The sequence below is a fragment of the Gorilla gorilla genome, chromosome 5 (assembly GCF_029281585.2).
Source record: "Gorilla gorilla gorilla isolate KB3781 chromosome 5, NHGRI_mGorGor1-v2.1_pri, whole genome shotgun sequence".
Classification (NCBI taxonomy): Eukaryota; Metazoa; Chordata; class Mammalia; order Primates; family Hominidae; genus Gorilla; species Gorilla gorilla.
The window spans coordinates 30,637,235-30,651,073 of NC_073229.2; the positions used below are offsets into that span (position 1 = coordinate 30,637,235).

At 42.6% G+C, this 13,839-nt stretch overlaps 1 protein-coding gene across 6 annotated transcripts in view; it reads left to right on the forward strand.

Annotated features, from left to right (window-relative positions):
* Positions 1–13,839, forward strand: part of PHACTR1 (phosphatase and actin regulator 1) — a 572,466-nt gene that overhangs the window by 231,678 nt on the left and 326,949 nt on the right. Inside the window, exon 1 of one of the 6 annotated variants that reach the window (XM_063707343.1) lies at positions 9,332–9,808. The exons of the other annotated variants lie outside the window; for them this stretch is intronic. The gene's annotated coding sequence lies outside the window, so the exon portion shown is untranslated. Of the gene's footprint in view, positions 1–9,331; positions 9,809–13,839 lie in introns of those variants that run through there. 6 annotated transcript variants of the gene reach the window in all.

A 13,839-nucleotide genomic window follows, 5' to 3' on the forward strand; every position in this document is an offset into this window, starting at 1 on the left:
CAAGTCATGGCTGGGTGTTGGTAAGCTGTACAGAGCCCCTGAGATTATTTGGATTGTTTGAAACAATCATGATCATGACATTAACATAAAAGCTGAGAAATATAGTTGGGTTGAAGGGAAAATGTCTCAGTGGAAGGAAAGGTGATTAAATAAAGAAAGAGGTATATCCCAGCCAGCTCTAAGGCCTTAAGAGCAAAACCCATCATGGTGACTAGGATAGGGTTGTTGGTGGTGGTCATGGTGGTGATGCTGATGATGACAGTAAACTATAAGATATATGCCTTCTCTGTGCCAGTTACGGTGCTAAGTATTTAACACAAACCACATTTATCTTGACAATAATCCTATGATCTAGGCTTTATTTTTATCCCCCTTCAAGACTTGTGAACTTGTCAAAGGTCACACAGTTAAAGTAATAATGGTCAAGATTTAAACCCTGACCCTGCCCATTTCCGGTACCTAAGCTTTGAACCCCATGTTATTTTCCTCTAGGAAGAGGTAATTGAGGCCATATTTATCTTTCAATTAGGTTTTTTTATGTGTTCATCATCTACATTTCATTCACATGCCCTTACTCAAAGTTGCTCTCACATTCTGAAGTATTTGAATATTCGACAATTTAGTAATATATTAAATTTTACTTCCAAGCATTTATAGCTGTTTTTCTTTGTTTGTGTGGAAAGTCATAAGAGCATTTCAAAATAAATTTTTATAACAGACATGCTTGAAGGTCAGATCAAGGAATCCTTGTGACAATGGGGTACAAAGAAATAGAAATATGGGACCAGGCGCAATGGCTCACGCCTGTAATCCCAGCACTTTGGGAGGCCGAGGCGGGCAGATCACCTGAAGTCAGGAGTGAGAAGCCAGTCTGACCAACATGGAGAAAACCCATATCTACTAAAAATACAAAATTAGCCTGGTGTAGCGGTGCATGCCTGTAATCCCAGCTACTTGGGAGACTGAGGCAGGAGAATCACTTGAACCCACGAGGCGGAGATTGTGGTGACCCAGATCATGCCATTGCACTGCAGCCTGGGCAACAAGAGCGAAACTTCATCTCAAGAAAAAAAGAAAAATGGTCCACATTCTCCAGAAATTTTCACCACAGTGGAGATACAACCTATGTTAATGAAACACCTAGGAAAGCCCAGTAAATAGTAACTCAAGGGCAACATCGTCCAGCACAGACACCACTCTCTTAGCATAAGTGCTCATTGGGAGGGAAGACTAAGTAAATGACCCAAATCCACTGTGGCTGTTTGGGGAGCTTCCTGGAGGAGGTGAGTCTCTGGAGGCAAATGTGGTATAGACATACATTGGCCAAAAAGGCATGGGAGTTGGAAAGGATATTCCAACCAGGAAGGGGGTCTGAATATAGTGCTATAGTGGTTTATTTAAAATAAATTTAAAGAATATATAAACCCTAATATAAAACACTTTGAAAACTGTTAAGTATTAACGTCCTTTTAAATCAAAAATGGTTTGGTAACTTTAAGATTTGTATAAAAGTAAACAGCTTCTGTGGTTTGAAAAAAAATCACGAATCAATCTGGATCAATGGTGCGATTTTCTCATACCACTACACACACATAATTACACAGTGCTCTGAGGAAGAGAAGGATTAGATTACTACTTGAAAATGGAGTTTCTCATCCCCACGGCTGATAGAATGACTAAGAGGCCAAGCCTTATATACACCCCTGCTGTCTCACACCTAATGCTCCAATCCTGGACTGCTTAGGATTTTTATTAAATAGCTACTGGAGTGTCCCAAGTCTCTTTCACCGCATAACAAATCACCCCAGCATTTAGCTGTTTAAAACAATAATCATTTTGATAATTTCTCATCTTTCTGTGAGCCAGGATTTGGGAGGACTCACCTGAGTGGTTCTTGTTTCAGTCTCTCATGAGGTTGCAGTTCAGGCAGCAACTGTTGAAGGGTGGGGCTGGAGCATCTGGGAACTCTCTGGTCCCTCCATGCAGGCTAAGTTGGGCTTCCTCATAGCATGGCGGCCTCAAAGCAGTTAACTGCTTACCTGTCATCTGAAGGCTTCAAAAGCAAGGATCCCAACTAATTGGAGAGAAGCTACATTGCCTTTTATGATGGCATCTCTGCAGTCCCACAGAATTACTTCTACCATACTGTGTGTAAGCAAGTTCCCAGCCTACTCAGATTCAGAGAGAGAGGAATTAGATTCCACCACTTGATGGGGGAGTGGTAGGATTCTAGAAGACCATGTAGGATTGGAGATATGATTGTGTTCATCTTTGGAAAATACAATCTGCAACGTAGAGGTTTTCCGGGAGAAGGGAGGAGGAGAGGCACACACATGTGGTACTCACCATTTGCTGGAGAGCTCATTTAATTTCCCCCAAATAACTCTACAAAAGGGGCATTGTTGTCCTTCTTCGTTTTATACATGAGAAAAAGGAGGCTAAGAAACCAACGTGGCTAGGATCGTTCAGCTCCAGCTCTGCCCTAGGCCCCTGACAGGTGCTTTACAAATATCACCTTAGAACTTCCCCCCAGTTTACGAAACAGAGGCTAACTCACCTGGCCCCAGTGAGCAAGTGGCAGAACTAGAATTCCATCCCAGGCCTCTTCCTACTGCAGTTGCTACCTTGTAACACCTCATTCATTTGCGCCATTACCTAGGCCTCTGAGTTCTTGTATCTTCCCTGGGTCTTGGTCCTATTTGGGCACAAGTCATGACAAAAATTCCACATGGTGCCTTGGAGAGAATTAGACGGACCAACAAAAGGGCCTGATCCTGCAGGAAACTGCCTTTTTCTGTTGCTCTCCCTAAGTAAAGCTGTCATATAGATTTTGTGCTGAGCTGGCCAAAAAGCAATTTGAAAAATGGCTTCCGAGATTGGCAGTGGCATTGACTTGGCAGGGAGGAAGGTAATAACTGCTCTGTTATAGATTATGCTGGAGGCCTCTGATCTCATTCCTGTCAGGCCCTGCCTTCATTCTGGGAAGCTCTATGTGAAACTGTCCGCTTTGCTCAGAACAAGAATCCTTTGACCTCATACCTTTCTTGTTTATGGTATTGCAGACCTTCCAAGGGAGAGCAGAAACAGGCTAGTCTAAGTTTAGCAACCTGGTGAGCTTAATATGGCCTTGGCAAAAAGATCTCCATACAAAGACCCTTAGTTAGTCGGCCAGGGATAGCAAGGAGACCAAATAAACTCATTTTTAAGATAATAAAAGAAAAGGGGGGAGTTATAATCTGCAATATCCTCATTCCCTTTTTACAGATGAGGAAACTGAGGCTCTCAGAGGGTAAAGTACTTTGCCCAGCAGAGACAGCTCTGCTCTGTGCAATGTGTTGTAAAGCCAGGGAGTGGTGGCCAAGGGCTGACCCTTGGAGCACACAGAGCAAAAAGCCTCTTCCTGGATCAAGTCCCTGAGGGAGTTAGGCTTTTTCAGAAATCAGCTTCTCCTTTAGCCCTGAGCCTGGCCTCCTAGCACCATCATGCCCTGTGCAAGTCTGAGGCTATCCCAGGCTCCAGAGCCTCCAGAAACCCCTTTGGTAATAGTTTTCTGTTGACATTGAGGCTATGATACTGTTTAAGTAGGTGAAAATACGTATTTATTATGTGAAGCACCCAGTGTATTTTCTATTCATTTCATTTCAACAAAAGTTTGTTAAACCTTTAGTACATGCACTGCTGTTTATGTAGTGGCATTATGGAAACAAAACGCAGAAAGCGATGAATACTCTTGAGTAACTGACAACCCAGTGAAAAACAATTGGTGCATTGCACTTGAGCCAGTGAGCACAGCCCTGGGCACCCGTGAGCAAGACATTCTCTGGTCCCTTCATATTTTAAAAAAACAGGCATGTGCTTTAGAGCAGTTTTAGGTTCACAGCAAAGTTGAGAAGAAGGAACAGAGATTTCTCATATACCTCCTACCCTACGAGTGCACAGCCTCCCTGTGGATAGCCCCCAGCAGAGTGGTCCCTTGGTTACAATCGATGAACCTACATCATCATCACCCAGAGTCCACAGCCTGCATTAGGGTTCACTCTTGGTGCTGAACATTCTGTGGGTTTGGATAAATGTTTAATGACATGTTCTTACCACTATAGTATCATCTGAGCAGAGTAGTTTCCCTGCCCTAAAAATCCTCTGTGCTCCACTCATTCATCACTCCCTCCCCCAACCCCGATCTTTTCATTGTCTCTGTAGTGTTTACCTTTTCCAGAATATCATGTAGTCAGACTCAAACAGTGTGTGGCCTTTCCAGGCTGGCTTTTTTCCATGGAGGCATTAAGATTTCCTCCACGTCTTTTCATGGCTTGAGAGCTCATTTGCTTTCAATGCTAAATAATACTCTATTGTCCAGATGTACCAGTTTATTTATCCATACGCCTCCTGAAGGACATCTTGATTGCTTCCAACTTTTGGCAATTATGCATAAAGCTGCTATCCTTGCACAGATTTTTGTGTGGACATGAAGTTTTCAACTCCTTTGTGTAGACACCAAGGAACAGGAGGTCTGGATCATATGATAAGAATATGTTTAGTTTTGTAAGAAATTTCCAAATTGTCTTCCAAAGTGTCTGTACCATTTTGAGTCCCCACCAGCAATAAATGAGGGTTCCTTCCTGTCCTTGCCAGCATTGGATGGTTGGTCTGTCCATTTTTTAAAGCATCAATAAACTGAATTATGGTAGAAACTACTAGACAGCCAAAAATAGTGCCAAAAATGACTGAGGAAAAGGCTGAATGTCAGGTCCTGTGACATCCACATGGCAGTGCCCCTTGTGCCCTTACTCAAAGCTACAATATTCTTGCCGGGCGTGGTGGCTCATGCCTGTAATCCCAGCACTTTGGGAGGCTGAGGCATGTGGATCACCTGAGGTCAGGAGTCAGAGACTAGCCTGGCCAAAGTGGTGAAACCCCGTCTCTACAAAAAACATAAAAATTAGTCGGGCTTGGTGGCTGGCACCTGTAATCCCAGCTACTTGAGAGGCTGCGGCAGGAGAATCTCTTGAACCTGGAAGGTGAAGATTGCGGTGAGCCGAGATCGCGGCACTGCACTCCAGCCTGGGCAACAGAGCCAGACTCCATCTCAAAAATAAATAAATACATAAAAATAAAATCAAAGCTACAATATTCTCATTCTACACAAAATGCTAGTAAGCTAGTTTTCTATTTTCCCAGCCCACTAAAATTTGGAAGCTTTAAAGAGTCAGAGACACTAAAAATATAAAACAAAAATACATGCCTTAGCCTGTTTGCAAATAAGTTAACAAATATGTAACCCTGTGCACTTTGGAGACATAACTACAGATCAACTTGTCTAAACAGGTGTTTATAAGAATGACCTAAAAACACTGGCTGAAAGAATCAAACTGTATTCAAGATGCCACAGCTATTAGAAATTGGGGATATTATAAGTCCCTGCCTTACAGATTTTTTGTTAGAATTAAATGAAATCTGTGTAAAATGCTTAGCACAGTGTTTGATACCTAGTAAGTGCTGATCATATTGGCTGCTGTGTAATGACGAGAATGATGATGGTGATAACGATCATACACCAAGGGATTAGAGAGTCAGAAGGAGGAGTAGAAAGGAAGAGTATTGGAATTCCTCAGACATTTATTGAAATACTCTTATGTCCCAAGGTGAATTCACAGGTAAATGACACACATAATTCCTATTCTTGGAAAGGTCCTTGTATAGCATATTATAAGATTATAGTTGAATGTGATAAAAGTTATAATACATTGACTAATAAAAGTGGCGTGATGACATAGGTGAGGAAGCTGTTAATTTTGACTACAAGATTAGGAAAAACTACAGGAAACAGTTGAGCTGGGCTTGAAAGATTTCACTATTTGGTAAGGGGTAGGCATTTCAAGGAAGAACATTCCAGGCAGACGAAACAGACTTTAAACAAAGGCAGGGAGACCGAGAAGCCATGCCACAGTTAAGCATGTAGACTAGGGTAAATTCAAAGACTGCAGCAAAGAGCTGAGCTGGAAATGCTCCCAGGGCCGCTTTATGATTGCCTAGCATATCACTGCAAGGAGTGTGGATTCCATTTGAAAGGGGGTAGGTTGCTATTAAAAGTTTTAAGCTGAGAAGCTGTATGATTAAATGTCTGCTTTGACACACGCTCACACTGAAGGCAGGGTAGAAACTGAACTCAAGTGGTCAGAAAGTGGAGTCAGGAGGGCCAGGCAGGGGTGCTCGTGATAGTTTGGGTACTGGCTGAGGCCCTGCCACTTGAGAAAAGGTGACAGGTGGACTTGATAAGATTGAGAGGTCTATTAGGACGGCTAGAGGAAACGGGCAGAGAGAGAGGATGTGTAGAAAGTAGAGTCAAGTCAAGATAAGACTTTGGGGGCCTGAGCTTGGGCAACTGGGGCAACACAAGGAAAGAACTTTTTACAAACCTGAGATTGATGTTTTAATCTTCATGATCCTCTAGTGGCAAGAAAGAAGTTGAATCTTTAATACTATTTCAATTCCAGGCTTATCTGATGTTTTCTTTTTCCACCCAAGAGATTACCACTTGAATTATGCCATAGGGCTAGAACCAAATTAATACAATTTATTTTTCTAAAATGTGCAAGTAGGGATAGACAAATTTGTTCCCCTAAAATAAATTCTAACCTCAAAATGCCCATATATAATCCAGGGCTTGGCCATCTAATGTGATAACCACTAACCACATGTGGCTACTGGGCACTTGAAATGTGGCTAGTCTTATTTGAGATGTGATGAGGGTATAAAACACTTATCAATATTCAGATATTCAGTATGAAAAGAATACATAATATTTCATTAATTTTTATATTGATGACATATTGAAAGAATGTTTGGGGTATATGGGATTAAATAAGCTATATTACAAAAATAATTTCCCCTAAAAATTTTTAATATGACTACTAGAAAGTTGAAAATTACTTCTATGGCTCACATTGTATTTCCTCTTTTTTTTTTTTTTTTTGAGAGAGACAGCATCTTGCTTTGTTGCCCAGGCTGGAGTGCAGTAGTACAGTCGTGGCTCACCGTAGCTTTGACCTCCTGGGCTCAAGGGATCCTCCCACCTCAACCTCCCCAGTAGCTGGAATTACAGGTGCACACAACCAGCTAATTTTTTAATTTAAAAAAAATTTTTTATAGCAACGGGGTCTTGCTATGTTGTCCAGACTGGTCTCAAACTCCTATTCTCGCCTGGCCTCCCAAAGCTCTGGGATTACAGGATTGAGCCACCATGCCTGGCTCCACATTATATTTCTATTGAACAGTGCTGGTCTAAGAAACTTGAGATTCGCAGTGCCAGTATTTAAGGACTATGTACAGGCCAAGGGTATATTTTTTATTACTGCATCCTCCTCCCATTACTGAGGAATGTCTCACCACCTGATGTTTTCTAACACCTTCCTATGTGTCTTTATTCTTATTAAGAAAGAAGTTACTATAGCAATGGCCACAATAGCTTGTATTTACTACACCTGGAGGGAGAGACATAAACAGACATCAATCTGTCATTCAGGTTTTCAGGTTTACACATTTATATTTTTCTCATGTCTATCTGGGTTTTCCTCTGCAAAGCGGAACACCAAGAGTAGGAGACCCGTCTTCTAACTCCCGCCTATGACACTGGCTCCTCTGGGTCTCCGTAAGAACAGTCATTACCCCATGCTGACCTCAGGGGGGTATGTGGATAGATAGTTACAAAGTATTTTGAAAGTGATTCTTAGGGTACAGTATCTGTCTAATGTCACATATTTTAACATGAAAATAGTATCTAATATTACTTACAATAGTGGAGGAAGGCAGGAGGGAGAAAGTAGTTTCCTCTGGTGATTATGGGTTGGGAAGATCCAGGAGAGAGAAAAGGAGTGAGACTAGAAAAACCCACACAAGGCTGACCAACATTAGCATTTGTTCTCATCAACATAAATAGTTCTTTTCCTGTATTCAGCAACAAGCCTCCACTGGCTGGGAGAAGACTGGGAGCCGAGAGCTATGCAGATAGTTCATCTGCTCTTTGACATGGAAAAAGCAAATGGGCTGGAGTGTTCTTTAACTTGATCATCATATTATGTGATGCTTTAGGTGTTACCCTCATTGATTGCCACTTAAGTTCCACTCATGGGTCGATTCTGTTTGAACATGCTTGCTCCTTAGTGGGTATCACCTGGACAGAGATAACAGCTGCTAAGACAGGGACTGGGGGCATTGAGGAATTATTACTATTACCTTCACCTAGGACAGGCGTGGCTTCAAAATGTCTATCTAGAGTGGCCTGAGGGGTTGCAATACGGTTGAAAGTGGAGACTGGGGGCTTGCCCTTTCAGAAGTGTTTGCCTAGCAAAGCAAGATGTTGTCCCTTGGGCATTATGCTTATTTGAGGTGGCTGGAGAGGGTTTATGAGGATTGAGGTCAGGGCAGGGGTTTTGGCTCAAGACCTCTCAACCCAAGCCACCCCTTTGGCATTTCACGGAAACGTGGCAAAAAATAATAGAAGATTCTCGGTTTTAGGTTTTATTTGCACATGTTTTATAAATCTACCTGAAGCTTTTCAACTGATGACGCACTTGATCATTTGAAAATCCACTCAGCGCCTTATCCCACCTACAGACAACCATCCTAAAAGAAAATCAAGAAAGCTGCTACCTTCCCATCCTGAGAAATTCCCACTCACTCCTCATGGGCATTTGGGAGGTCCTCTACTCGAGAATTGAACCGAAGGGAACTAAAGTGCATTGCAAAAATGCAGTCCTTCCCGGGAAGGTTCAAGGAAAGTTAATTGTCATTGTGTCACGTTTTTAGGTCTCCCTCCCTCTTCCCTTCCTAGGGGGCGGGGTGGGGTGGATGATGCTGGGGCATGGGGGAAAGGGGAGGCAAGTGTGGTTTTCCGATCAGCGATCTAATAGCAGTTAGAATTATATAATGGAACTGCCCTGAGTCAGGTGACGGGATCACTGAGTAATTCCCTGCAGAAGGAGACAAACTGCATGTTAAAAAGCTCAACAAATACTCTAAAAAAAAAAAAAAAAAAAAAAAAAAAAAAGCCCAGGCCGTGAGTTCCAGACTTCCAAGCTGCATTTCCTCTGAATCCTCTCCAGGCTGAAACAGCTGTACGGGCTTGCTGAGTCAGAAGACTCCCAGAGATTGGGGACGGCCGAGGCAGGTCGGGGGTCTGGTTTGGATCCCCGGGTTACTTTCTGTTTCATTTTGAAATGTTCCCTGTTTCTGAAACCGGTTGCCTCCGATGTCAAGTAAAACACAGGACTCCTTGGAGACGCCAGCTGGGCTTCTAAGGACTGGGGCTCTGTGAAGGTAAGAGGCAGTCTGTGCCCCACCGGCTGGAGGCTGCCACTTTAGAGAGGTCTGAGTACCCGCAGGTCACACCCAGGAGGGGTTGGTGTGCCTGCCAACTGTTCTGGGCTCTGAGTGAGGCTGGAGAGACCATCGTGGAGGCGGTTTTAGGTTAGAAAAGGGATAAAATGGACCCTTCATGCCAGATGGGTGGCCACCTAGTCCACGGTGAGTTGAATCCATCCCCCGACTTTGGTTGACACCCTCCCCTTCTCCATTCCATCCCACGTGGGAGCTGGTCAGCGGCCAGGGAATTGGCACGGCCGGGAAGGAAGGCGAAGGGGCTGCCTGGCACCGAGAGGCTGCATGGGCGTGTGTAGCATGTGTATTTTCAGAGCCCGACACTTGAGGAGACTGTTGCTCAATTTAAGAAAGCACAGCTATTGGAAAGCCAGGAAACAGACCCAGAGAGGCGGATGCATGTGGGAGCAAAGAGCTTTGGGCAGCCTTTAAGGTAGGCATTGGCGTCTGAAATCATGTTATTGCCTTTTGTTTATTTGTTAGATGGATTTTGTATTGGTTTTATGCTTTGTTCGGTTTAGAGAATGTTCCTTTGATGGAGCTGCCAGTATCAATAGATTTGGTTTTGAAATCCTCGGGCCGGGTTCATAGGATAGGCTGGAGCCCACGGTGTTAGTGTAGATGCCTCAAAGTCAGAAGAGATGGATACAAAACTGGTGATGATTTTCAAAGGAGATTCACTTGCAAATCTCACTGCAATGGAGACTTGCTGGGAGTCCTGGTGCCTGCTGAGGCAGGCAGCTCTTAGGAACCTCAGGAAGTTTCTGACTTAAAGAGACAGGAAAGGAAAAATTGAATCCGCAGCTGTTATTTTGGGGAAAGTGGGTTCAGGGAGAATTTGTGGCTGAAGAAAAAGGAAAGACGACTTGGAAAATAAACGGAAACATAAGGGATAGGCTTGGTGGGATTCCAGCTTGGGGCAGTGGCATTTTGAGGCTTGCTGCGTGGAGATAAAAATCAATACGGGAACTGATAACAGCTCACTCAGCATGAATAAGAAATGCTACATGGATTCTTTTAACACTGACTTCTAAAGAGCCTGAGAAATAGACAAGGTGTTAGTTCGAAAGAGTTCATTTCTAATTGTTATTTCTTTTTTATTGTTTGGCCCCATGAGCTGCTCTAAACAAAATATGGTGATGTTAGAACCAAAAGGAAAGTGTCCTTAGAATAATATCTACAAAGAGGCCTTCAAGTTTTCACTGCCGTTCCTTCTTTTTCTGCCTTTCTCCCAGTTTGGGCAAATTATATGAGTTGAATGTATCTGATAGAAACAACTCTTTAAAGAGGGGTCGGGCGCGGTGGCTCACGCCTATAATCCCAGCACTGTTGGAGACCAAGGCGGGTGGATCACTTGAGGTCAGGAGTTCAAGACCAGCCTGGCCAACATGGTGAAACCCTGTCTCTACTAAAAATACAAAAATTAGCTGGGTGTGGTGGCACACACCTGTAGTCCCAGCTACTGGGGAGGCTGTGGCATGAGAATAGCTTGAACCCAGGAGGCGGAGGCTGCAGTGAGCCCAGATCTCACCACTGCCCTCTTGCCTGGGTGATAGAGTGAGACTTTATCTCAAAAAAAAAAAAAAAAAAAGAAAGAAAGAAAGAAAAGAAAAGAAAACAGAAACAGCTCTTTAAAGTGGTACAGTTATCTTTTAAGAGGATATTTGTATATCGGAATTAAAAAATGATCTTAAATCTGTGGTTCTTAAATCTTCAAAACCATGGTCCACATTTGGGAAGCAAAAAGACTGTGGATCATGAATTTTTAGTCTTTTCTCTACTGTGGCCCTATCACTCCCATCTCTTCTGATGCTCAACAAACAAAACTAAACGACAAAGCTAAAAAAGCATAACAAAGTTTTTCACTAAAGCCCACACTTGAAATGTGGATGCTATAGTATTACAAATATTCATAATATAAAAGAACAGCTCATAGAGCCCCTTTTTAAGGCCATGGCAGTCCCTCGAGAAAACATTGCTTAAATAATTAATATCAGCAGAGTGAGTTCCTTTTATCTGGATTTCCACCTGTTGAAACTTGCTGGAAACCTACCTTTCTACACTTCAATAATATCATGAGGACTGAGATTCATGAGGATGACCTCCAGGTACTACAAGGCTCTTTAGTGCCTCCCAAATCACAGAAGATAACAAGATGCTCAAAATAGTTTTGGTTTTGAGTGCATTGCCTTCCACTCTAATTCTCTAAAATTTGCTCCTCTGCATAGATCATGGTGCCCACATTTTCTATATCAAGGACCAGGACTTGTGATCTTACAGAGGACTTTTATGTTGCTTTCAGCGTGAGAAACAGTCTGAGAAATGCAGTTTGGATGCCAGGTTTTGTTCATTTCTGGGATAGTCCAACAGTTTATGGGACAACTGGTGAAATAGGACAGATTTTGAAAATTCAGTCTTTATGGAAATCAAGGTGCTTTGATTAAAAGCTTAAGTTTTTTTTAGTTAGGTTGACTGAGGTTTCCATTCCAATTCTGCTACCTTTTCAGTGAGTGACATTGAGAAAGTTTGTTGACCTTTCTAAGGCTCAGTTTCCTCATCCATAAAATTGGAGAGTAACATTGCTTTACCTCACAGACTGTATGGGAAGTAAATTATATAGAACATCGTGTAGTGCTGTGCCTGGCACACTTAGTGCCTGAAAAAGTACTTGCTATTATTGTTGTTATCATTTATGGTGTCTAGTGACCACAAAGTACTTGAAAAACCAGGTCACTTTTTCCCTTGAATGTGCCAGTGAGTAAAGAATATGTGTGAAACTTTAGCTCACATTTGTGCTGCTACAAATATTTTGGAATTAATTCAATAACACTTGTATTTCTCTAGATGAGAAGGCACGAGTGTCTGCGTGTTTTGGACAGAAGGGTCAATTGAACTGGTTTAAGCCACAGAGGGCATCAGTGGCAGCACCAGATAAACAACATTTGTCCCCAGATTCCCTGCACTCTACCACTGGGTCACAGCGACCCCACACCAGGGAGGGTCCAACAAGGACAAAGTAGCCCTTGTCTCCGGACAGCCCCAAACACCTTCTAATGGATGTAGTGGGTTTGATTTTTCCTGCCTCAGCCATGCTATAAGTTGTGATTCTGCCCTTTTCTCATCCTGAATCTGATGGGCTCAGGGATCCTGTAGGCTTTTACCCCACTTGGAAAATTCCCGCAGATGGGCTATAGTGATCCATGACTATACAATTCCAAGGCTTCACTAGGGACAACACAGAATCTACTACCCTTAAATGGCCCCTTAATGACTGTGTTTTTCTTTTCTTTTTGCAGTCTCCTAACATGGGGATTTAATGCCTCTCATAAAGCAAACTCCTGATCGTATACTGTAACGTCCAAAGACAGTAGCATAATTACTCTAAAGGGTAAAGATGCCAAAGGCCCTTAAGTTTGGCATTCCATGAGTATTCAGCTTCCTACAAAGTTCAGGATCCACGGTTGCAGGGAAAGGGTTTCATAAAAGGTTCTCTAGGTATAGCTTGAGCTTCTCTAGGAAACTAACTGGATAAAAAAATCTCTCCTGGAACTTGTCCTAAAGAAAGCAGAGTGAAAAATAGTGTAGGGTGTCTTCCTCTAAGAAATCCATGACAAAGATAACACAAATGTCTAAAATTAAGAGAAACAAAAAAAAGTAATCCAACAGAATACAGAAAGATGAGAAACAAGTTTCAAAAACAATTGAGATGGAAAAACTCCCAAACTTGGGTATATTCTAATGCTAGGGAAAAAGAAGAAGGAGTGGAATGTTGGAGAAGCAGCAGGGAAAGCGGTATTGAAACACTTGGTTATAAATTCATGTGCCCTGGGTAAATCATGCCATTGAGTCAGTTTCTTCACTTATAAAATAGTAAAAATAACTCCTACCCTACTGTCAGGTTATTGAAGAGGAACGTATGATATCCTGTGTCCAAACTGAAAGGAAGACAAGAACCTAAAGTACAAACTTGTGTTGATAACTATTTGGGATTAAAGAAATTGACCTCCCAAAGAAGGAATATGTGTGTTACTGAAAACCAGGATTTTCTTATAGATAGTAATGAAGAAAATCACCTTGGATAGTCCATAGCTAATGATTTGTTGGCTAAGGCTGCCATAACAAAATACTACTGGGTAGCTTAAACAATAGAAATTTATTTTCTCACAGTTTTGGAGGCTGGAGGTCCAAGACTGAGGTACTGGTAAGGTTGATTTTTCCTGAGGTCTTGCTCCTTGGCTTGTAGATGGCCACGTTCTCACCTCATCCTCCCACATAGTTGCCCCTTGGTCTGTGGGTGTCTGTGCCCTAGTCCCCTTCTCTTTTTTTGTTGTTTTTGTTTTTGGTTTTGAGTCAGGATCTGTCTCTGTCACCCGGGTTTGGGTGCAGTGGTGTGATCTCAGCTCTCTGCAGCCTTGATCTCCTGGGCTCAAGTGAACCTCCCACCTCAGCCTTCTGTGTAGCTGG